Source organism: Myodes glareolus, chromosome 11 (genome assembly GCF_982192425.1).
Source record: "Myodes glareolus chromosome 11, mMyoGla1.1, whole genome shotgun sequence".
NCBI classification, from domain to species: Eukaryota; Metazoa; Chordata; class Mammalia; order Rodentia; family Cricetidae; genus Myodes; species Myodes glareolus.
The window spans coordinates 2,401,647-2,425,339 of NC_142036.1; positions in this window are offsets into that span (position 1 = coordinate 2,401,647).

Sequence of the window (23,693 nt, forward strand, 5' to 3'; positions counted from 1 at the left end):
AGCTAAGGCTAGATATAGTGTCTTCATTTTGTTACCTATTATTTCAATAAACAATTATTTAAATCTATCATGCTTGAGAATCTGCGGTCACTTCTTTCATAAATATTTTACTCATTTCAAAGTAAACATAGCAACATTCTTGATACTACTTGTAAGGGAAAATATTGAATTATTTCATCAAATATAATTCTCATTCAACTAATATCATAGTAACTGTCTACAAAATGTTGGCATTAAGAAATTCCATGGGAAGACTCAATCAGCGATGAAATAACCTTGGCAAAACTATATACAGTTCCTATTGTATATTGAAGGTTTATATTTGCATGATTAATGTGGTAAAAAATCTTAAAATAAGTAAATCAATCAGCAAACACTATCTTACCCAGGATTAGATGAGAAATAGTTGACATAGTTTTGACAAAGAGGTAGAATTTCCATTTAGTAGGTATGAAATCAATTCTTAAGAGGTTTTCGTTTCCACAGGAAACCTTTGATTTACACCACAATATGGGGATCACTTATTCCATTAAAGAAAATAATGAAAACTCTAATATTACAGTTCTCCATTATTCTTAAACAGTATGGTAACTACTATGACTCCTTCTAAAAGTAGCATATATTATTAATTAGAAGAAAATCCCAACACAACTACTGGTCTTATTTGTTTTGCTTGGTAGTTCATATCTCTTTGTTTGCATCTTTGGCTTGCCGTAAAATAATCAGGGGAATCTATTATTGGTTCTTTTTTATTCTTTTTGTTCTTTGCTTTTTCTGGAGGTCTGCCACACAGTTCCCAAATAAATACACATAAAAACTTATTTTTACTTATAAATGCCCAGCCTTTGCTTGGTTTATATTTTGACAGCTTTCCTTAACTTAAATTATGCCATTTACCTTTAATCTCTGAACATTTTTACATTACTATATTTTTTATATCTTTTGTTTCCTTCTTATTCTGTGTCTGTCTGTGTAACTGGGTGGCTGTGTGGCTGGGTGACTGAGTAACTAGGTCACTAGCCCCTTCTTTATTTGCTCCTTGATCTTTCTCATCCTATTTATTCTCTCTACCTTCCACCCCCACTTATCCTTTCTCCTGCTTTGCTATTGGACATTCAGCTCTTTATTAGACCAATCAGGTGATTTAGACAGGCAAAGTAACACATCTTCACAGAGTTAAATGAATGCAACATAAAAGAATGAAATACACTGTAGAAGGAGGAGCTGCTTGCTTGTCCCAGCTACCTGGCTAGCTTAGCCCTGAAATAACCACACAGAAACTGTATTGTAAGCAACTTCCAAAACTCTAGAACTGACAGAGAAATCTCACTGCCTGGACAGTCACCCAAAGTTCTTCTATACCATTGGGGTATCCATATTCATGTTACAGGTCCATAGTATCCAGCAGACATTTCCATGAAGCACAAAATTTCAGGCACTTTCTTCTGTATTCTGCAGAATGTCTTGCAGACTCTTTCATGAAGCAGGAATCCTGAAGGATCATCTCACCTTTAGGCAAGTTCAGCAGACATTTCTCTGCAAGTCCTGCATGTCCAGTGAAGCAGTCCAGGCAAGAGCAGTTTCTTGCCCAAATGACTAGCAAACTCCATCAGGAGTCTTTTTAATGCTCATATTCCTCTTGAAGTAATTGGTACAGCCAGGAACAGACGTGTCTCACTGTCAAAAACATCTTAAGTTCTTAAATATTTGAAGTGCCATATTCTGAAGGTCTCTGAAAGATTTGAAGAATACCTATCTAACTGAAATATATCTCTGTACATCTATAAAATCTAACTAATATGACTACAAACTTGACTATTATAGATGACTATCTATTAACCTATATTTCCTTCTTTTTTTTGGTTTTTTGAGACAAGGTTTCTCTGTAGCTTTGTTGCCTGTCTTGTAGACCAGGCTGGCCTCGAACTCACAGATATTCTCCTGCCTCTGCCTCCCGAGTGCTGGGATTAAAGGCGTATGCCACCACCACTCAGCTAAAATATATTTCTTAATTTTATATTACATTTTTAAATGAGCTACACAATCACAATACCTTAATAAAGAACAGAAATACATATAACAAACTTGACTTTAAATTTGCATCAATAAACCAAGATCTATACCAAAACAAAATATTCATCTTTATAGCATATTCCCTCTTTAAATTTAAACAAATGATTATAAACAATATTGGGAATACGGGCATAGTTCTGCCCATAGTCCTTCATGCTGTTTGAGCATGCTGTTAATCAGGTATCCTGTGTGCAATATTCATCTCAGTCAGCAGTTGGGTAAAGTAATTTCCTGAGGGTGTTCACAGCAATCTTTCAGGGGACTGTGATCTATCAAACCATACTTGCCTGGAAGTAATCCACAGGTTCTCATCTTTTGTGGAAACAAAAGAAAAACCTCTTTTCCAAAGCACCATATCCTTAGACCCAAATTCTGAAGTCAAGATACCGTTGTAATATATGTGCTGGTTTAGCTTAACAGCCCATATGATGAAATGCCTCTCTGTACTTAACTTTTTCACAGTCAAAAAAAATCAAAGAAAACACAATAATCCAGACTCTTTCTGAATTTTCCATTTTTATGTGACTTATTTTTCTTTACTCCTTTAAATCTATGAATATCTGTATTCTGTTTCTTTAAAGACTTTTAAAATGATTTACTTTTTACCAACTCTCTATACTGTTTTTCTTCTCTCTCCCAAGCCTGGATCCAACACTGTGACCCATTTAAAGTTCTTTTATGTCTGAATCTGTCCTATTATGAATCGGTAGTTACTATACAGGAATGCTTTTTAAAATACTAAGTGCTTCTTAAAAATTTAAGCTGCTTCATTGCTAGGTCAAATGCAGTAGTGCCTGCCCACCCTGCCCAGTCCAGCAGTGGTGGAGACTCTTGCACCTCTGAGCCACTTGTGCCTCTGAGCTGTGCATATTGCCACACTTCCAGGCACATAGAGAATTCATGTTACTATCAAGCAAGCTGCAGTACTCTGCTCATAAACCCAACTCAAATGCTCTATCCCTGGATCTCCTGCCTGAAAGAGTAAGAGGTCACGCTGGCAGCCTGGTCCAGAAAGCCTGAATTTCAAAACAGCATGGCTTTTTTATTTTTGTTGCTGCTGCTGAGTAACAAAAATCTCTCTTAAGGAGTTGCAGCATGCCACCAGCAAACAGCAAAAAGCTGTTTGTAAAACTCTGTAATATTTTTCTAGAATTTCTTTTCAAGCTTTCTCAGGTTTGTTGTGGATTTAGCTAACACACATTGGAGTATCATTTGTCAAAGAAGGAGCTGTCTTGGCCTCCCAGCTAACTTAGCCTAGAAATAACCACATAAAAACTGAATTAATTAAATCACTGCTTGGCCCATTAGCTCTAACTTCTTATTGGATAACTCTTACATCTTACTTTAACCCATTTCTATTAATATGTGTATCGCCACAAGGCAGTGGCTTACTGGCTAAGTTTTGGCAGCAGATCCATGGCCTCTCCCTGACTCTGCTTTCTTCCTCCCAGGATTCTGTTTAATTTTCCCTGCCTACCTAAGTTCTGCCCTACCAACAGGCCTGAAGGAGTTTCTTTATTTACCAATAAAAGCAACACAAAGACAGAAAGACCTCCTATACCAACACACCTTTGCATCATTAAAAATATGTTCCACAACATAAACAAATGTAACACAGGTTAAAATAATATTCTACAACATGGATTTTGTTTATCAGCATCTGATAACTTATGTAAAGTAGGTAGTGATATAAAGACAAAAATATCTACTGAGAAGAGAGTAGTGAGAGGGTCAGAATAGCTCTTCTTTTTGAAGAAGCTTGCACATGCTTTCTTTTAGTATCACTTGGGCAATATTTTCAGGCCCATCTGTTTTGATTGTCACATGTGCCACACCTTTTAGGGTCCAGAACTGTTCAAATTACTTGGTGTCAAAGAAGTAGAAGATAAAAGAAATTTTTATTTCTTTAAAAAAAAGACTCTCCAAAGATCCACTTCTTAACCCAACACTGATATATGTGGAATATTGCATTGTCTACTTTATGTTTTAGAAAAAAATAATTACAAAATTATCTTTCCTGAAGAAAGGAAGCTTTCATGATTATGAAAGAAACTGTTGATTGGTGACTTTTCTTTCACTGTGATAGAATATTCTGGAAAAACACAACTTAGGGAGGAGAGGGTTTTATTCCAGAAGAGTAAAGCCTATCATGGAGGGAAAGGCATGGCATCAGGAGAAAGATGTTGGCCTATGACGTTTGCATCTACACACAATAATCAGAGAGAGAGAATAGAAAGTGGGTGGTTTTATAAATCCTCAAAGTCATCTCCAGTGACACACTTCCTCAGCAATATTCTACCTCATACAGGTTCCATAAATTTCCAAAACTGACCCAACATTTGGGCATCATGTGTTAAAATCCATGAGATTATATGGCCATTTCTCAACCAACTACCATACCTGGAATACCTCCCTAGTTTTTTCAAAACTGTTTTCCGATAAAACTTTGAAACTTCTTTAAAGTCACATGACACTAGTTTACTTCCAATACTATTGCATTTGGGCTAGTATTTAGCACAGAATGGACCATCAAGAATGTTCAGAATGGACAGAAAGAAAGAAAAATTGACTCAGATACTGAACAGGAAGGCTCCCACTTTGAGAATACATCTCAAACTGCCTCAAGATTCAGCTCATAAAATCTTATAAAAATCTGGACCTGTTCACAGAAATATATTTCTCTTGTAGTTTATTCAAAGTAGAACCTTGAGCTTAGTGTTACAGAAAATGTAATCCATTAAAGGGTGCACAATGTACATAACCATGTATCTAGTTAAAAGTAATTTAATAAAGAGTCACTATTATGGCACAGCAACAATTAAAAGCCTTTGTACATGCTTAAGGTTCAATACAACTTCAGGAGAGTCCACGGTTGCTAATTATGTATGCAGTGGCACTGAAACAGTGAAATTTCCATCATCCATCCACTTGTTTAGTTAATTTTTCTATAGTGGTAAAAGTCAGAAACTTAATTCAGACAGACTAAAACAAAAACAAACAAACAAAACTGCGATTTATCGGCTCACTTTCCTAAAGTCCAAGGAAAGTCTGGCTACAGCTGGTGTTGAGTACTCCTACAAAGAACACGTATCACTCTATCTTTGTCATTCCTTGTTCTGTGCTTAATTTATTCTAAAGGATGTCTATTCCACAAGTATTGAGAAGGCCTCAGAACATTCAAACTTGCTTCTTCTATCTTAGTCCACCCCGAATAAAAGGGTTCATTTTCCTAACAGTTACTTATCCAGTTGTGGGGTAATCACCTCTAGAACCTATAAAAAGAAGGTGGCTGCTCAAAGGCAAGGGAAGATGAAGTTTTTCAAAAAAACAAAACAAAAAAAAAAAGAACAGGGACACTGGGATAGACAAAGCACAATGGTCAGCTATGTTCTTACTCTACATTCTTAAAATATATTCAGATGCTTCACAACAAACTCATTAATTTTGAGTTTAAAATACAAATAAAAGCCATTTTTAAAAATTAAAGGTTGGATTGGTTCATAAAATGGCTATTAAAACTCAAATAATAAAATATCTCAGAGAAACTCTAACCAAACAAATGGAAGATCTGTATCACAAGAACTTTAAATCTTCGAAGAAAGAAATTAAAGAAGACACCAAAAAATGGAAAGATCTCTCATGATCTTGGGTAGGTAAAATTAACATAGTGAAAATGGCAACCTTACCAAAAGCAATCTACAGATTCAATGCAATGCCCATCAAAATCTCAGTAAAATTCTTCACGGACCTCAAAAGAACAATACACAACTTCATATAGAATAGGAAAAACTCCAGGGTAACCAGAACAATTCTGTACAATAAAGGAATTTATGGAGGCATCACAATCCCTGAGGAGCCACATTATTGAAAACAGCCTGGTATTGGTATAAAAACAGACAGGAGAACCAATGCAACCAAATCAAAGACCCAGGTATCAGTCCACACACCTATCAATACCTGATTTTTGACTAAGAAAAAAACCAAAAAATATAAAATGAAGAATTAAAGCTTATTGAACAAGTGGTGCTAGCATAACTGGATATCAACATGAAAAAGAATGAAAATAGATATTGCCATACACAAAACTTATGTTCAAATGGATCAATGACATCAACATGAAGTCAACCACACTGAACATCATAGAAGAGAGAGTGGAAAGTGCATTTGAACGCATTGGCACAGGAGACCACTTCTGAAATATAACCCCAGTAGCACACACACTGAGAGAAACAATAAATGGGACCTCCTCAAACTAAGAAGCTTCTGTAAAGCAAATGAAATGATCAAGACAAAACAGCAGCCTACAGAATGGGAAAAGATCTTCACCAACCCCACATCAGACAGAGGGCTGATCTCCAAAATATACCAAGAACTCAAGAAACTGATCATCAAAAGAACAAATAATACAATAAAAAATGAGGTACAGACCTAAACAGAGAACTCTCAACAAACAACTCTCAAATGGCTGAAAGACACTTAAGATCAACATCCTTAGCCATCAGAGAAATGAAAATCAAACTCTGAGCTTCCATCTTGCATTTGTAAGAATGACCAAAATCAAAAACACTGATGATAACTTATACTGGAGAGGATGTGGGTTAAAAGGAACACTTCTCCATTGCTTATGGAAGTGTAAACTGATACATCCACTTTGGATATTAGTATGGCAATTTCTCAGAAACAACCTACTTCAAGACACAGCAATACCACTTTTGGGCATACCCAAAGGATGCTCAATTTTACCCCGAGGACATGTGTTCAATTATGTTCATAGCAGCATTATTTGTCATATCGAGAACCTGAAAACAACCTAAGTGACTCTCAACCAAAAAATTCATAAGGAAAATGAAGTACTACACAGTGAAAAAAAATAATGACATCTTAAAATTTGCCATCAAATGGATGGATCTAGAAAACATCATATTGAGCGAGGTAACCCAAACCCAGGAAAACAAATATTATATGTACTCACTCATAAGTGGCTTTTAAATATAAAGCAAAGGAAAACCAGCATACAATTCACAATCCCAGAGAACCTAGATAACAATGAGGACCCTAAGAGAGATATACATGGATCTAATCTACATGGGAAGTGGAAAAAAATCAAGATCTCCTGAGTAAATTAGGAGCATGGGGACCTTGGGAGAGGGTAGAAATGGAAGGGAGTGGAGAAAAATATATAGTTCAATGAAAAAAATAAAAAATGGCTTTTAAAAGAAACAAAAAAGTAGAAGCTAAACTTTCCTTATTTTTGTTTGATGCTTCATTATGCTAACTCAATTTAGTGATACAACTCCATTTTTAAAATGTTAACATGACAAAGATCATGCATTTTCATTTTAGAACCAAATAGAACAGATAGGTACACAGTATGAATGTTCATAAGCATATCATAAGAGCCTATCAGATCCAAATCTGTACCTAAAAAAGATTTGATGAGCATAGATTTTCTGTTTCAAAATGGGCATAATTCAGTAAGCACAAAGTTTACCACATGATCCCACACCAGCAACACTTCTGTAAATATTACCTAATCATAAAGATGGGTTTTCTCTGGAAAGGAATTATAAAACTTGGGAACTATACACAAAGCAAAGGTTTTCTACTATGTAACAAAGTTATAATTACACTATTAACTTGACAATTCTTAACTAGATAATGCTCTTTCGTATTAAACCAATACAATTTTCTAGACAAGAATGAGAAAACCATGCAAAAACATTTCCTAAATTACATGTAATAAAATAAATCCCTACAAATAAAATTCTCATATGCAGTATTAACTCAAAGTCATGGCAGTACCAGCACATTTTGGCAACCAACACAGATCCTGAAATCAGAATAAATTACATTTGCAGGTAAAAAGAGCTCTATGTAGAAATGCAGGCCCTCAGCTGACATTACCTGCTCTATTTTGTGTCAGGCACAAATGAATAAGCCATGAAATGAATAACATTATTTTCCTATTCAAGGATTTAGAAGATGTGTTTCTATAAACATTGTTATAGGGAAAAGTGTACTTATCTGAAATACATGAATTTATTAGTATGCTTTATTTTCTTAGAGTTTACTTCCTAGCTTCCAAACAATATTTTTTATTTATTCTGAAGTTGTTTTATCTGTTCTTTATTTTATTTTGTTACTATCTGTGATTATAAATACATCCATATTGTCTTTGATAATATATGTAAATTGGAAAATATTATTCCCAGTGGAGTAATTAATATCATTGTTTCCATTATGTACAACATCATTTTAATTTGCACTTTGAATACTTTTATAGAGTTAGAGACCTTCAAGCTTCAAGTTTATTTTGACATCTGCTTAATAACAAAGTTACAAAGAAATGTTGCTGTCAAAAGAAGTAATCAGTCTGTCAGAATTCTTCATCAAATTTCATTCTGTCTCCCACATTCTAGGATGACATACAAATCTAACAAGGTAGAAAAGTTTTGGTGGACAGAATCCTAAAGTGGTTCCTGGACTACCCACTTTCTTGTTATCTAGATATCTTTGGCGTGAAAGCAACTGGATAACACAAGAATAGTTTAGGATATAATGATGTCTTATTTCTTAGGCCAACTTCATATTTTAAAATAGATGGTAAGTGTATCACATATGTTAAAATTCTAATTACTGGAGTTGTTGTGTGTTATGAATGACCATCTGAATCAAGCAAACATCACATTGGGGATTTTAGCTTTACTAACTTACAATAAGATTATTTCATCTGGGCTTTTTGGCTATTTGAATTCTATCATCAAGGGAAGTGAAGGTCACAAGACCCTCATGAAAGTATTCAGCTGCTTCCTACCACCTGGTGTATGCAACTCTTACATTGTGTATCTGAAGGTAACAGATTATAGAGGTCAGTGCAACTTGAGGGAGTTTGTTCCATCTAGTTGGCTATAGGAAAGCCCTCATAAATGCTTTTTAGATGTGATCTATTGGAAAAAGCACATCCCTACTCCTGTAAATAATCCCTCAGCTATACTCTATAAAGAAGCCCAATAAACTCATTGGTTCCCTAGAGTAAACTTCAGAGGAATCATGCCTTAGTTTTTTGTTGAAACCTTAGGAGAAGGGACAGATATTATGTCTACCTCTGTCGAGCAATTTTAGCAGCATCCTGTATCTGACATGATAGTTCTAATAAAAATTGGATTTTAGTCCCACCTTTATGGGGTTCTGCCTTGTGCCATCAATTGCTCCATATATTTTCCAGTTTAATTCTCAAAATAAGTGAATGTTATTACCATTTTAAATATAGTAAAAGGAGAATGAAAAACGTGTAGACACTTACATTAGGTACCAAGCAATGAGTATGGTGCAGACATGCAAACTGGAAAGTTGGTTGGCAGCTAGCTGACATCTCTTGCAACTTTTGATTCTACCGTTCTTTTCCCCAGAATCTTCTATATCTTGCTCTTTCACCCATACTTCTTGTCTAGCTACCAGCTTGTCAGATTTTTCTTAACCAATTAGAGCAATACGTATTCTCTGTGTACAGTGTACAGCACCCCTGACAGTGCCTGGAGCACCAGGACCCAGAGACTTCACAGTCCAGAGACCTGGGATAGAATGAAACACAACTAGAGGAAAACTAAATGTCAATGTAATGATGCCTAATAATATTCTGCTGTACTCATAGATTGGTGCCTAGCCCAATAGTCATCAGAGAGGCTTCATTCCAGCAACTGATGGAAACAGATGCAGAGACCCACAGTCAAACAGTATACCTCTAGTAATCCTGCTAAAGAGCCAGAGGGGAAAAAAGCATAACAAAAAAATTCACATAATCAACTAACCTGGACTCATAGGAATTCTCAGAGACTGAAATGACCACCAAGGAGTCTTCATAGGACTGAGGTAGGCCCTCTGCATATATGTTACAGCTGTGTAGCTTGATCTTCTGGCAAGACTCCTAACAATGGGGGCAGGGGCTGTCTCTGACTCTTTTGCAGGCTTTGGGGATCTTATTCCTTATACTGGGTTGCCTTCCCCAGCCTTAATAAAAGGGAGATGCTTAGTCTTACTAAAACTGGGTATACCATGTTCTGTTGATATTCACTGGAGGTCCTTCCCTTTCGGAGAAGGAGTATAGGGGCAGGCAAGACAGAGGGGACATGAGGGAAGGACTGGGAGGAAAGGAGGAACAGGAAACTGCAGTTGGATATAAAATAAATAATTTTTTAAAAATTACACACAAGAAAACCATAAAATAGCATAATAGGCCATAAGTATTGTTCTCTACTCTCTTCCTTGGTTTAAATAAAGTCTTGTATCATAAGCTGGCATCAAATACAGCAGTGTTCTCTTCTCTTCTCTTCTCTCTCTCTCTCTCTCTCTCTCTCTCTCTCTCTCTCTCTCTCTCTCTCCTTATCCAATCAATTCCCCCTCTAGATGCTTCCACAACAAACTGGGAAATTCAGCACAACTGCCCATTAATACTTCTCCCTCCTCACTTGGTGACACCACTGTCAACTTCCCTTTCCCTCCCTTGTCTTCCATTGTCTCTCTTCACAGTTAACTTTTGCTCCTGTGTTTTGTTCACAAACTGGTAAGAAAGCACCAGATCTAAAGACTTCCTGTTTTCTATGCTCCCACAACTAGAAATAAAACAAAACAAAATAACCCCAAAACAAACAAACAAACAAAAACATTTGAAGCAGCCAACTGGCACTTGTGTTTTCAGAAAAATGTCTTTCTGAAAAAAGTTTGAAGTAGCTTTCATTCGGTCATTAACATATCTGTTCCCACCACTTAAATAAAATTGCATATAAATTTACTGTCACAGTACTAAAAAATAAAATACTGTTATTTTTAATCTGTTGATATCAGATACCATTACAAATTTATGTATGAGTCTATTCCCACTATCCAAAAATCCTCTTATAGAGTAGAATCAATTAAAGACTGTGCCTCCCTGAAACTTGATCATTCACCTAGTCTTCGCATGGCTCTCTAGATGTCCCTCTGTATGCCTAACAAAACCACCTTGGATTCCAGACCTTCTGAGCCTAACCAGATCATAGGACCTAGCTTTATCTGTAAACACAGATGTGAAGGCAGCTGCATATTATTCTAACAATTGCTCTTGATCTCGTCATCCTTTAACTGAGAAGGCCAGACAAGAAGACACACAAGGGAACTCCTTGCCACTGTCACAGGGACTGCTAAGTGAAGACCCTCATGATTAAGCAGCACGGAACTCTCTTCAAGATGGAGCAGAAAGGACTCTGAGCGATTCCCTGGATGGAGAATCCCAAAGGTGCTTCCAGAGAGCTGTTCTAGAAAGAGCATTCTCATGATGTTCCACTATGGACTCTGTAAAAACCAAGAAGAAAATGGTTCATACTTTAAAACTCAGGACTTTATCAAACAAAGCACATTTGAAAATTCAAGAAACAAAGGAAATCAATCATAAAAGATCTGAACATTAGTATAGTTCAAATACTTTTTTTTAGGATTCATATAATGCAGAGAAGCATAATGACCTTAAAATTTTACCCAGGGTACATGTCATTTCTTCCAAGAACAGATTTTTCATCTTTACCATTGAAAAGACAATCCTGTGTGCTTAATTAACATTCCTGATTTCTACTGGAGATCTGTGGGAACAAGACCTTCATGCTATGCTCTCAACATGTACTAAAAATAAGCTTTTTTATGTTTTCAAAGAATTTTACCTTTAAAACAATGTGATCAGATTTCATAGATCCCTTTCCTTATATGACACATATGTATTCAGTGTGTCGTCATCCATTTGAGATATGCAACATTATTGTGTTTTCATAGCTAATGTCTGCTTATTTCTGCTCCATTATCCCTCCTTTCCATGAAAGATAGATATAAATTTTCAACCTTACTATTACATTTTTCTCATTATTTAGTCTTATTGTGCTCAGGTAGATATAGTAACTCTGTGTAGAATGAGCAAGTCCTCAGAATTGGCAGCAGGACACAAGTCTCTAGGTGATCTACCCCATCATGTTTATTGTCTGGGTAACAGTCTCTACCATTGTAGCTTCAATAGTGGGTGGCTACACGGACACAGAGGGCCCTTCTGAGTTGAGATTGTCTGGCCTGGTCCTCAGAGTTCATTTCCAGGACCTCAGAGTTCATAAATCCTTACCACTTGAAGGTGGATGCATTCTGTAGCTAGACTTCAGCATCCTTTATCATCTGGCATTTCAGAGGTGTGGAGACTCTTATTGAAACTTGACATTTTCCTTGTTTCTACTCTGGGGGAAGCAATCAATAAGTTTGATGGTCTTAGACCTTCACAATCTATCTTAATTTGGCTTTTTCATTTTGGTATATTTGATCATATATAAATATTTTTCTCTTTCTGGGCTTTATTGCTCTGTGACAGGCTGGGCTTTCCTCTACCTGCATGAGGGAAACTTTGCTTTCATTCTGTTTCCCAGTGGTTTCACTGCATGAATTACCTGACCTTCAAGTTGGAGGCTTGCTTAGGAAGTTATGAGGAACCAAAGGATCACATTCTCATTTTCTGTTTGTAAAGGGATTTGCTTTCCACTACAGGGGAAAAAAAATCTAACTTTAAATTCAAAGCCAACGAATCCTCTTTTTCTTTACTGTGGAGAAATGCATTCTACTGACCATGACCACAGTGGTTTGTAGAATTAGAGACTCGAGAATTGGAATACAATGGACTGATTCTACAGGTCTTCCTACCTCACATTTGCCACTTTGTACTTCATACCTGCTTCCAAATAAGTACATGCACTGAACAAGCTCACCACTCAGGGTGAGGACAAAAGTAACCTAACTCTAGCCTCTTGAAGACTCTCCATACTACAAGTGAAAGGCAGGATACTAGAGGCCCAAGGTAAAGTCTTCATCCTATGTAAGGCATGTGACTTTGTAAATTATAAGAATCACAGTTTAACTGAAAAATACTACAATAAATGCATTAATATAAAAGACACTTGAATTAAAGCTGTTCTACTAAACCTAGTAGAAAAGGAAAGGATGAGTACAATGTGTGTGAGAGATTTGTCAGGTCTGTAGAAGAAAATGCAGTAGGTGCCAAAGAATTGCAATAAATTACCAGGAAAACCCTGAAAGGACCAGGAGTCTACCTTTCTTTTGTTAAAGAGCCACATAATTTCAGAGCTGGAATGAGTTGAAGCAGAAGTGTTTTATCTGGTAACCCCATAGAATCTAAATGGAAAGACACTGTATGACTTTATTTTAATCTTCTTTACCCCTTACAGTTCACACAACTCTGTGAGGTGTAAATCAGTAACTCCATTTTTAAAAGTGAGGAAAGAAAGACTTACAGTTATGAGGGCCTGAGTAAGCAAGCTCCACCAGAGCAGAAGCCAGGGGCAAATCCAGTCCCAGGAGCAAACCCAGTCCCTGGACACTGGTGGATGAGGACTGAGCAGCAACCAGATTCAGACTCAGCGATCTCCACTGGAACAGGTACAGGGAAGTAACTGCTGAATGAGTGAGCCAGAGCCAGAAACTGCTGAGGTTTCCGTTGTGAATCTGGAACCTTCAAGGTAGTAGACCTAAGCCAGGACACCGGTGGGTCTGGGCATGAGTCTAAGACCTCCCAGAAACTAGACCTGAGCCAGCACCTCTGCCAGTCTAGGCATGTGAGAACCTGGCATGAGTCTGGGACCACAGAGGGAAAAGGCCTGAGGCAGGACCTCTGTGGGTCTGGGAATTGGTCTGGGACATCAAAGAGAATAGGCAAGAATCTGGAAGCTCTTTGGGTCCTGGTGTGATTTTGGGACCTCTGAGGAAGTAAGCCTGAGCCAGGTTCTCTACGATTCTAAACACACCCAAACCTGGGAACATCAAGGCAGTAGACCTGAGCCAGAAACCTTTGCAGGTCCAAATCCAAGCCAGGGATTTCTGCAGGAGGGAATCCAGACCAGGATTTGCAGTAACAAGGCAAAGCCAGCAACCTAGGCCAAAGTAAGCCTGAGACTGCAAACTCCATGGAAACAGAGCAAAGCACAGGAGCACTGAGCTGTCTCAGGAACAGGAGTAACAAATGGGGTAACTACAACTGTGACATGAATGTATCATGAGGAACAATCATCTGAGCCTTGGATTCACTGGAACCTAGAAGATTCAAGGTTCAAGATGTCAAGAAAATCACAGACAGCCCCAACCACACCTATTAGAAAAAAATATGAAGAGAAAATAAAAGAATACATGCAACACCACAAAAGCAACAGAACACCAGTCAAACATAAAGACCTAAAACAGCAAGACCTGAACAACCAAATATGAATAAATCAGAAGAAAATGACTTAAAAAAATAACTTAAAGAGAATGTTTGAAACTCTTAAAGAAGAAATGAGGCATTCCCTTGAAAAAATGGAGAAAAAGAAAAACAAAAAATTGAAACACAAGCGCAAATCATTTTTAAAAAAAGAAAAAGAAATGAAACATATGAAAGAAACTATTCAGGACTGGAAAAGTGAAATGGAGATAATAATAAAACACAAGCTAAGGGAATTATAAAAGCAGAAATCATGAGAAAATGATCAGGAACTACAAATGCAAGCATGAACAGCAGAAGGAGAGAATTTCAATACAATAGAAAAAAATAGACTCATCAGTTAAAGAAAACATTAAATCTAACAAAAGCTTAACCCAAAAAATACAGGAAATATGGTACACCATGAAAAGGCCAATCTAAGAATAAATAGGTATAGAAGGAGAAGTTTGACTCAAAAGCACAGAAAGTATATTAAACAAAATCATAGAAGAAAACTTTCTCAACATAAAGAAAGATATGCCTATGAAGATACAAGAAGCTTACAGAACACCAAATAGACTGGATCAAAAAAAAAAGTCCACTCACCACATAATAATCAAAATACTAAACATACAAAGTAAAGAAAGAATATTAAGAGCTGCAAAGAAAAAAGGCCAAGTAACATATAAAGGTAGACCTATCAAAATTACACTTGACTTCTCATTGGAGACAATGAAAGCCAGAAGAAGGTCATGGCCAAGCGTTGAACAGACATTAAGAGACCATGGATGCCAGCCCAGGCTACTATACCCAGGAAAACTTTCAATTACCATAAAAGAACAAAACAAGATATTCCATGACAAAATTAGATTTCACCAATACCTAGCCACAAACCCAGCCCTACACAAAATACTAGACGGAAAACTCCAACCCAAGGAAGTTGGCTACAACAATAAAAACACAGACCATCAATTGATGGTTTCATAGCAGCAAATCCAAAAGAAGAGGAAAATGCACAAATTAACATCACCAACAATAAAAACTAAATTAACAGGAGATAAAAATCACTGGTCATTAATATTCCTTAATGTAAATGAACTAAACTCACATATAAAAAGGTACAGGCTAACAAATTGAATAGGAAAACAGAATCCATCCTTCTAACTCAACCTCAAAGGTAGACATCATCTCAGAGTAAAGGATTAGCAAAAAAATATACCAATCAAACGGACCTAAGAAACAAGCGGGTATAGCTATCATAATATCTAACAAAATAGATTTCAAGCTAAAATCAGTCTTAAGAAACAAAGAAGGTCATTTTATATTAGTCACAGGAAAAATCCATCAAGAGGAAATTTCAAATTTCAATACTGAACGTCTGTGCCCCAAATACAAGGGCACCCTCGTATGTAAAAGAAACACTTCTAAAGCTTAAATCATATATTAAATGCCACACACTAATAGTGAGAGTTTCAACACTCCATTCTCACCACTAGATAGGTCAGTCAGACATAAAAACAAAGAACAGAGATATAAGAGAACTAACAGATGTTATAATTCAAATGGACTTAACAGACATCTATAGAATATTCCATCCAAACAGAAAAGAATATACCTTCTTCTCAGCACCTCGTGGAACTTTCTCAAAAATTGATCACATACTCATAATAAAAGCAAACCTCAACAAATATTTTAAAAAATGGAATAACCCAATGTATCTTATCAGATCACCATGGTTTAAAACTAGAAGTCAACAGTAATACTAATTCCAGAAAACCAACAAACACATGGAAATTAAACAATTCTCACCTGAACCATCAATAGGTCAAGAAAGAAATAAAGGGAGAAATTAAAGACTTCCTAAAATTCAATAAAAATGACCACACAAAATACCCACATTTATTGGACACAATGAAAGTAGTGTTAAGAGGAAAGTTCATAGCACCAAACATAAAGAAACTGCAAAAATCCCACACTGGTGAATTAACAGAACATTGAAAACTTTAGACAAAAAGAAGCAAACTCACCTAAGAGAACTAGATGGCAGGAAATAATCAAATTGAGATATGAAATCAACAAAATAAAACCAAAGAAAACAATATAAAGAATCAAAGAGACAAAGAGTTGGTTCTTTGAGAATATCAATAAAATAGGCAAACCTTTATCCAAACTAACCAAAAGGCAGAGAGAGATTACCCAAATTAACAAAATCAGAAATGAAAAGGAGGACATAACAACAGACATGGAGGAAATACAGAGAATCATCAGGTCATATTTCAAAAACTTGTACTCCACAAAATTGGAAAACATAAAGGAAATGGACAACTTTCTGGATAAATATCACTTACCAAAATTAAATCAAGTCCAGATAAGCAAATTAAACAGACCTATAACTGATGAAGAAAAAGAAACAGTCATTAAAAGTCTCCCAACCAAAAAAGTCCCAGGACCAGATGGTTTCAGCTCAGAATTCTACAAGACTTTCAAAAAAGAACTAATACCAATACTCCTCAAATTATTCCACAAAATAGAAACAGAAAGAACATTGTCAAACTCCTTTTATGAAGCTATAATTATACTGATGCCCAAACAACAGAAAGACATTTCTAAGAAAGAGGATTACATACTAATATTACTAATAAACATTGAGGCAAAAATACAAAATACAAAACTGGCAAATCAAATCTAAGAACACGTCAGATCATCCACCATGATCAAGTTGGCTTCATCCCAGAGATACATATGAAAATCTGTCAACATAATCCACCATATAAACAAGTTGAAAAATAAAAACTACAAGATCATTTCATTAGATGCCCCCCAAAAAAGCTTTTGACAACAACACTTCATGATAAATGTCTTGGAGAGAGCATGGATACAAGGAACATATCTAAACATAATAAAGGGCAATATCCAGCAAGCCAACAGTCAGCATAAAACTAAGTAGAGAGGAACTCCCAGCAATGCCACTGAAATCAAGGACAAGACAAAACTGTCCACTCTGTCCATATCTAGTCAATATAGTTCTTGAGGTCCTAGATAAAGCAATAAGACACCAAGAGGAGATCAAGGGGATACAAATTGGAAAAGGAGAAGTGAAAGTCATACTGTTTGCTGATGATATGATAGTTTACATAAGTGATCCCAAAAATTCTACCAAGGAACTTCTACAACTCATAATCACTTTCAGTAATGTAGCAGGATACAAGATTAACTCAAAAAAATCATTAGTCCTTCTGTACACAGATGGGATGGAAAAGAAATCAAAGAAACAACACCCTTCACAAATAGCAAAAAAGATCCTGTACTAGAAGACCCATCCAAGAGGTGAGTGTGTTCCCAAACGTCCGGCGGACACCGCAGAAATTCACTTCAGCACTGTCACCCTGTATCATCTTAAACTATCTGGGTATTCAGCAGGGGCTTCTCTCCCCAGCTACTGCCTCTCTCTTCCTATCCTATCCCATTCCAGTTTGCTCTCAGGCACCCCTTCCCTTCCTAGGGGACATAGGATCCCTCAACTAAGCCTGCTTTAGAGCTAAGGATCTGGGGGAAAAGTGGGAAATACAAGGACACAGGAGTTCCTTTGTTTCACTGAGCCTGCACTCTGCAAGCCTGCCCTTTAGTCTGCAAGGTTCTTGGCCAACAAGTGGCCCTGATCCTGTATCAGAAGATCTATCAGACAGCATTTGAAGGGGAGGCACCAAAGCAAGAATTCCTCCAATAATCTGAAAAACAACATAACACCAGAACCCAGTGAACATACAACAGGAAGACTTGAACACCATAATCCAGAAGAAGTAGAAGAAATAGACATTATGAAAGTCATGGAGTCTTTCAAGCAGGATGTGAAAAACTCCCTTAAAGAAATGGTTGAGAAGAATAACAAAAAGTATGAAGAAATGAATAAATCCCTAAAAGATACACTAGGAAACCAAGAAAAAACAACCAAACAGATAATGTAAACAATTCAAGATTTGAAAACTAAAATGGAGGCAATGAAGAAAACACAAAACAAAGGACGGCTGAATATGGAAAATCTGGGTAAATGAACAGGGACTCCAGAGACAAGCATAACCAACAGAATACAAAAGATAGAAGAAAGAATTCCAGATGCTGAAGACACTATAGAGAAAATAAATGCACTGATCAAAGAAAATAGCAAATTCAACAAATTCTCATCACAAAACATCCAGGAAATCTGGGACACCATAAAAAGACTAAACCAAAGAATAATAGGGGTAGAAGAAGGAGAAGAATTACAGCTCAAAGGACCAGAAAATATATTCAACGAATATAGAAGAAAATTTTCCCAACCTAAAGAAGGATATTCCGATGGAAGTACAAGAAGCATACAGAACATCGAATAGACAGGATCAAAAAAAAAAAAAAACAAGAGAAAAAAACAAAAAACAAAAAGAAAACAAAACCATCCCCTTGCCATATAATATTCAAAACAGAAAACATACAGAATAAACAAAGAATATTAAAATCTGCAAAGGAAAAAGATCAAGTTTTTGATGAAGGTAAACCTATCAGATTTACACCTGACTTCCTTTTGGAAACCATGAAAGCCAGAAGGTCTTGAATCAATGTACTGCACAAATTAAGAGACCATGGACGCAAACCCAGACTACTATACCCAGCCAAGCTTTCATTCACAATCAATAGAGAAAACAAGATATTTCAGAATAAAAACAAATTTAAACAATACATAGTCACAAATCCAGCCTTACAGAAAGAAATAGAGGAAAATCAAAAACCAAGGATCCCAACAATGCCCACAATAACTCAGATATCTAACAACCCTTCACCAGCACAACTCAAAGAAGGGAAACACACAAACTCTACCACCAAAAAAATAAAAATAAAAATAAAAAATAAAAAATAAATAAAAAACAGTAAACAACCACTGGTCATTAATATCACTTAATACCAATGGACTCAATTCACATATAAAAAAGCACAGGTTAAGAGATTGGATAGGAAAACAGGATCCAACATTCTGCTGTTTACAAGAAACACACCTCAACCACAAAGACAGACATCTACTCAGAGTAAAGGGTTAGAAAAAGGTTTTTCAATCAAACGGACATAAGAAATAAGCAGGTGTGACTATACAAATATCTAACAAAATTGATTTCAAATTAAAATCAATCCAAAGAGATGGAGATGGACACTTTATACTCACAACAGGAACAATTCATCAGGATGAAGTATCAATCCTGAATACCTATGCCCCTTATATAAAAGCAACCACTTATGTAAAAGAAACATTACTAGAACTCAAGGCATACATCATACCCCACACTCTAATAGTAGGAGACTCCATGCTCACCAATGAACAGGTCAATCAGACAGAAACCTAACAGAAAAATAAGGGGATTAATGGAGAAAATAAATAAAATAGACTTAACAGATATCTATTTAATGCTCCACCCAAATAGGAAAGAATATACCTTCTCAGCAACTCATGAAACCTTTTTGAAATTTGATCACATACTCAGTAAGAAAGCAAACTTCCACAGATACAAAAAATATTAGAAGCCACCTGTGTCTTATCAGATCACCATGGAATAAAGTTAGAATTTAACAACAATGCTACCCCCAGAAAGCCTACAAACTCATGGAAATTGAACAGCCCCTACTGAACAACCCCTAGGTCAGGGAAGAAATAAAGAAAGAAATTAAAGTCTTCCTTGAACTCAACGAAAATAAAGACACAACATACCCAAACCTATGGGACACTATGAAAGCAGTGCTAAGAGGAAAGTTCATAGTACTAAGTGCCCACATTAAAGAAAATGGAGAAAGCACACATTGGAGACTTAACAGCACACCTGAAAGCTCTGGAAAAAAAGAAGCAGACATACCCAGGAGGAGTAGAAGACTGGAAATAATCAAACGGAGGGCTGAAATCAACAAAATAGAAACATAGAAAACAATCCAAAGAGTCAATGAAACAAAATGTTGGTTCTTGGAGAAAATCAACAAGATTGACAGACACCTATCCAAACTAACCAAATGGCAGAGAAAGAACACGCAAATTAATAAGATCAGAAATGAAAAGGGGAACATAACCACAGACACAGAGGAAATTCAGAGAATCATTAGATCTTACTACAAGAGCTTAAATGCCACAAAGTTGGAAAATGTAAAAGAAATGGACTTGTTTTTAGGTAAATACCATTTAACAAAATTAAATGAAGACCAGGTGAAAATTTAAATAGACCTATAAGTAATGAGCAAATAGAAGCTGTAATAAATTAAAAAATGCCCAGGACCAGATGGTTTCAATGTAGAATTTTATCAAATCTTCGAAGAAGAGCTCATACCTATACTCCTTTATGTGTTTCACATAATAGAAACAAGAGTCATGTCAAACATTTTTTAAGAAGCTACAGTCACTCTGATTCCAAAACCACACAAAGACCTAACCAAGAAAGAGAATTACAGACCAATCTCACTCATGAACATCGATGCAAAAACTCTCAAAAAAATTCTGGCAAACAGAATCCAAAAACACTTCAAAAAAATTATCCATTACAATCAAGTAGGCTTTATTCCAGAGACGCAGGGCTGATTCAACAAACAAAAATCTATCAATGCAATCCATCATATAAATAAACTGAAAGAAAAAAAACATATTATCATTTCATTAGATGCTAAAAAAGCATTAGACAAAATTCAACACCCCTTTATGATAAAGGTTTTGGAGAAGTTAAGGATACAAGGATCATACTTAAATATAATAAAAGCAATATATAGCAAGCCAACAGCAAACATCAAATTAAATGGAGAGAAACTCAAAGCCATTTCACTAAAATCAGGAACAAGACAAGGCTGTCCACTCTCATCATTTCTCTTCAACATAGTGCTTGAAGTTCTAGCAATAGCAATAAGACAACATAAGGATATCAAGGGGATTCAGATCATAAAGGAAGAAGTCAAATTTTCGTTATGTGCAGATGATATGATACTGTACATAAGGGACCCCAAAAATTCTACCAAAGAACTCCTACAGCTGATAAATACCTTCAGTGATGTGTCAGTTTACAAGATCAACTAAAAGAAATCAGTACCCCTCCTATACACAAAGGATGGAGAAGCAGAGAGGGAAATCAGAGAAACATCACCTTTCATGATAGCCACAAATAGCATAAAGTATCTTGGGGTAACTCTAAGCAAGAAAGTGAAAGATCTATTTGACAAGAACTTTAAGGCACTGAAGAAAGAAATTGAAGAGGACACCAGAAAAAGGAAGGAACTCCCATGCTCTTGGATGAGTAGGACCAACATAGTAAAAACGGCAATTCTACCAAAGGCAATCTATATATTCAATGTAATCCCCATCAAAAACCCAACAAAATTCTTCACAGACTTTGAAAGAATGATAATCACCTTTATATGGAAAAACAAAAAACCCAGGATAGCCAAAAGAATCCTATACAATAAAAGTACTTCCGGAGACATTACCATCCCTGACTTTAAACTCTATTACAGAGCTACAGTAATGAAATCAGTTGGTACCAGCATAAAAACAGAGAAGTCGAATTGAATAGAAGTCCCGGATATTAACCCACAAACCTATGAACTCCTGATTTTTGACAAAGGAGCTAAAATTATACAATGGAAGAAAGAAATCATCCTTAACAAATGGTTCTGGCATAACTGGATGTCAACCTGTAGAAGAATGAAAATAGATCCATATCTATCACCATGCACAAAACTCAATATAAATTTGACCACACTGAACCTGACAGAAGAGAAAGTGAGATGTAGACTGCAACACATGGGCACAGGAAACCACTTCCTACATATAACTTTAGTAGCACAGACAATAAGAGCAACAATGAATAAATGGGACCTCCTAAAACTGAGAAGCTTTTGTAAAGCAAAGGACACTGTCATTAAGACAAAAAGACTACCTACTGACTGGGAGAAGATCTTCACCAACCCTGCATCAGACAAAGGTATAAAATATATAAAGAACTCAAGAAACTAGACTCTAAAATTCTAATTAACCCAATTAAAAAATGGGTCACTGAACTGAACAGAGAATTCTCAACAGAAGATGCCCAAATGGCCAAGAGACACTTAAGGTCACGTTCAACTTTGTTAGCGATCAGGGAAATGCAAATCAAAACAATTTTGAGATACCATCTTACACCTGTCAGAATGGCTAAAATAAAAAACACCAATGATAGCCTTTGGTGGAGAGGATGTGGAGTAAGGGGAACACTCATCCATTGCTGGTGGGAATGCAAACTTGTGCAACCACTTTGGAAATCAGTGTGGCAGTTTCTCTGGAAATTCGTAATCAACCTACTCCAGGACCTAGCAATGCCACTCTTGGGAATATACCTAAGAGATGCTCAATCATACTACAAAAGCATTTGTTCAACTATGTTCATAGCAGCATTATTTGTAATGGAAACAACCTAGATGCCCCTCAATGGAAGAATGGATAAAGAAAATGTGGAATATAAACACATTAGGGTTCTACTGAGCAGTTAAAAAATAATGACATTTTGAATTTTGAATTCAAATGAATGGAAATAGAAAATCTCATACTTTACTGAGTGAGATAACGCAGACCCAAAAAGATGAATATGAAATGTACTCACTCATTAGTGGATTCTAGCCATAAACAAAGAACATTAGGCCTATAGTTGACAAGCCTTGAGAAGTCAAAAAACAAGGTGAACTCAAAGAAAAACATATAGATTCTCTTGGAAATTGGAAGCAAACAAGATTGTAGGGCAAAAGTTCGGAGCATGGGGGTAGGGGTGGGTTTGGGGGAAGGGGAGACAGGGAGAGAAAAGGGAAAAGGGAAAGACTGGAGCGAGCTTGAAGGAATGGGAGGGTAGAGATAGAGGAAGGGTGGATATAGGAGCAGGGAAGAAGGTATCAACATTAAGGGAGCCATTTTAGGGTTGGCAAGAGACTTGGCTCTAGAGGGAATCCCAGGTTTCCACGGGGATGTCCTCAGCTAGATGCTTGGCCAGTGGAATAGAGGGTGCCTGAACTGTCCTTGCCCCACTATCACACTGATGATTATCTTGAATATCAGTGATGGATTGAGATAGAGACAAAGTCCTTCATCAGAGCAATGAACTGAGCCTCCAAGGTCCAGTTGAAGAGCAGAAGGAGGGAGAAGATGAGCAAGGAAGTCTGGACAGCGAGGGGTTGGTCCACCCACTGAGACAGTGTGCCTGTTCCAATGGGAGCTCACCAAAATCAGCTGGACTGGGTCTGAATGAGCATGTGATTAAACCAAACTCTCTGATTATGGCTGACAATGGGGGCTGACTGTGAAGCCATTGATAAAGGCACCGGGGCTTGTTTTTACGGCATGTTCTAGCTTTTTGGG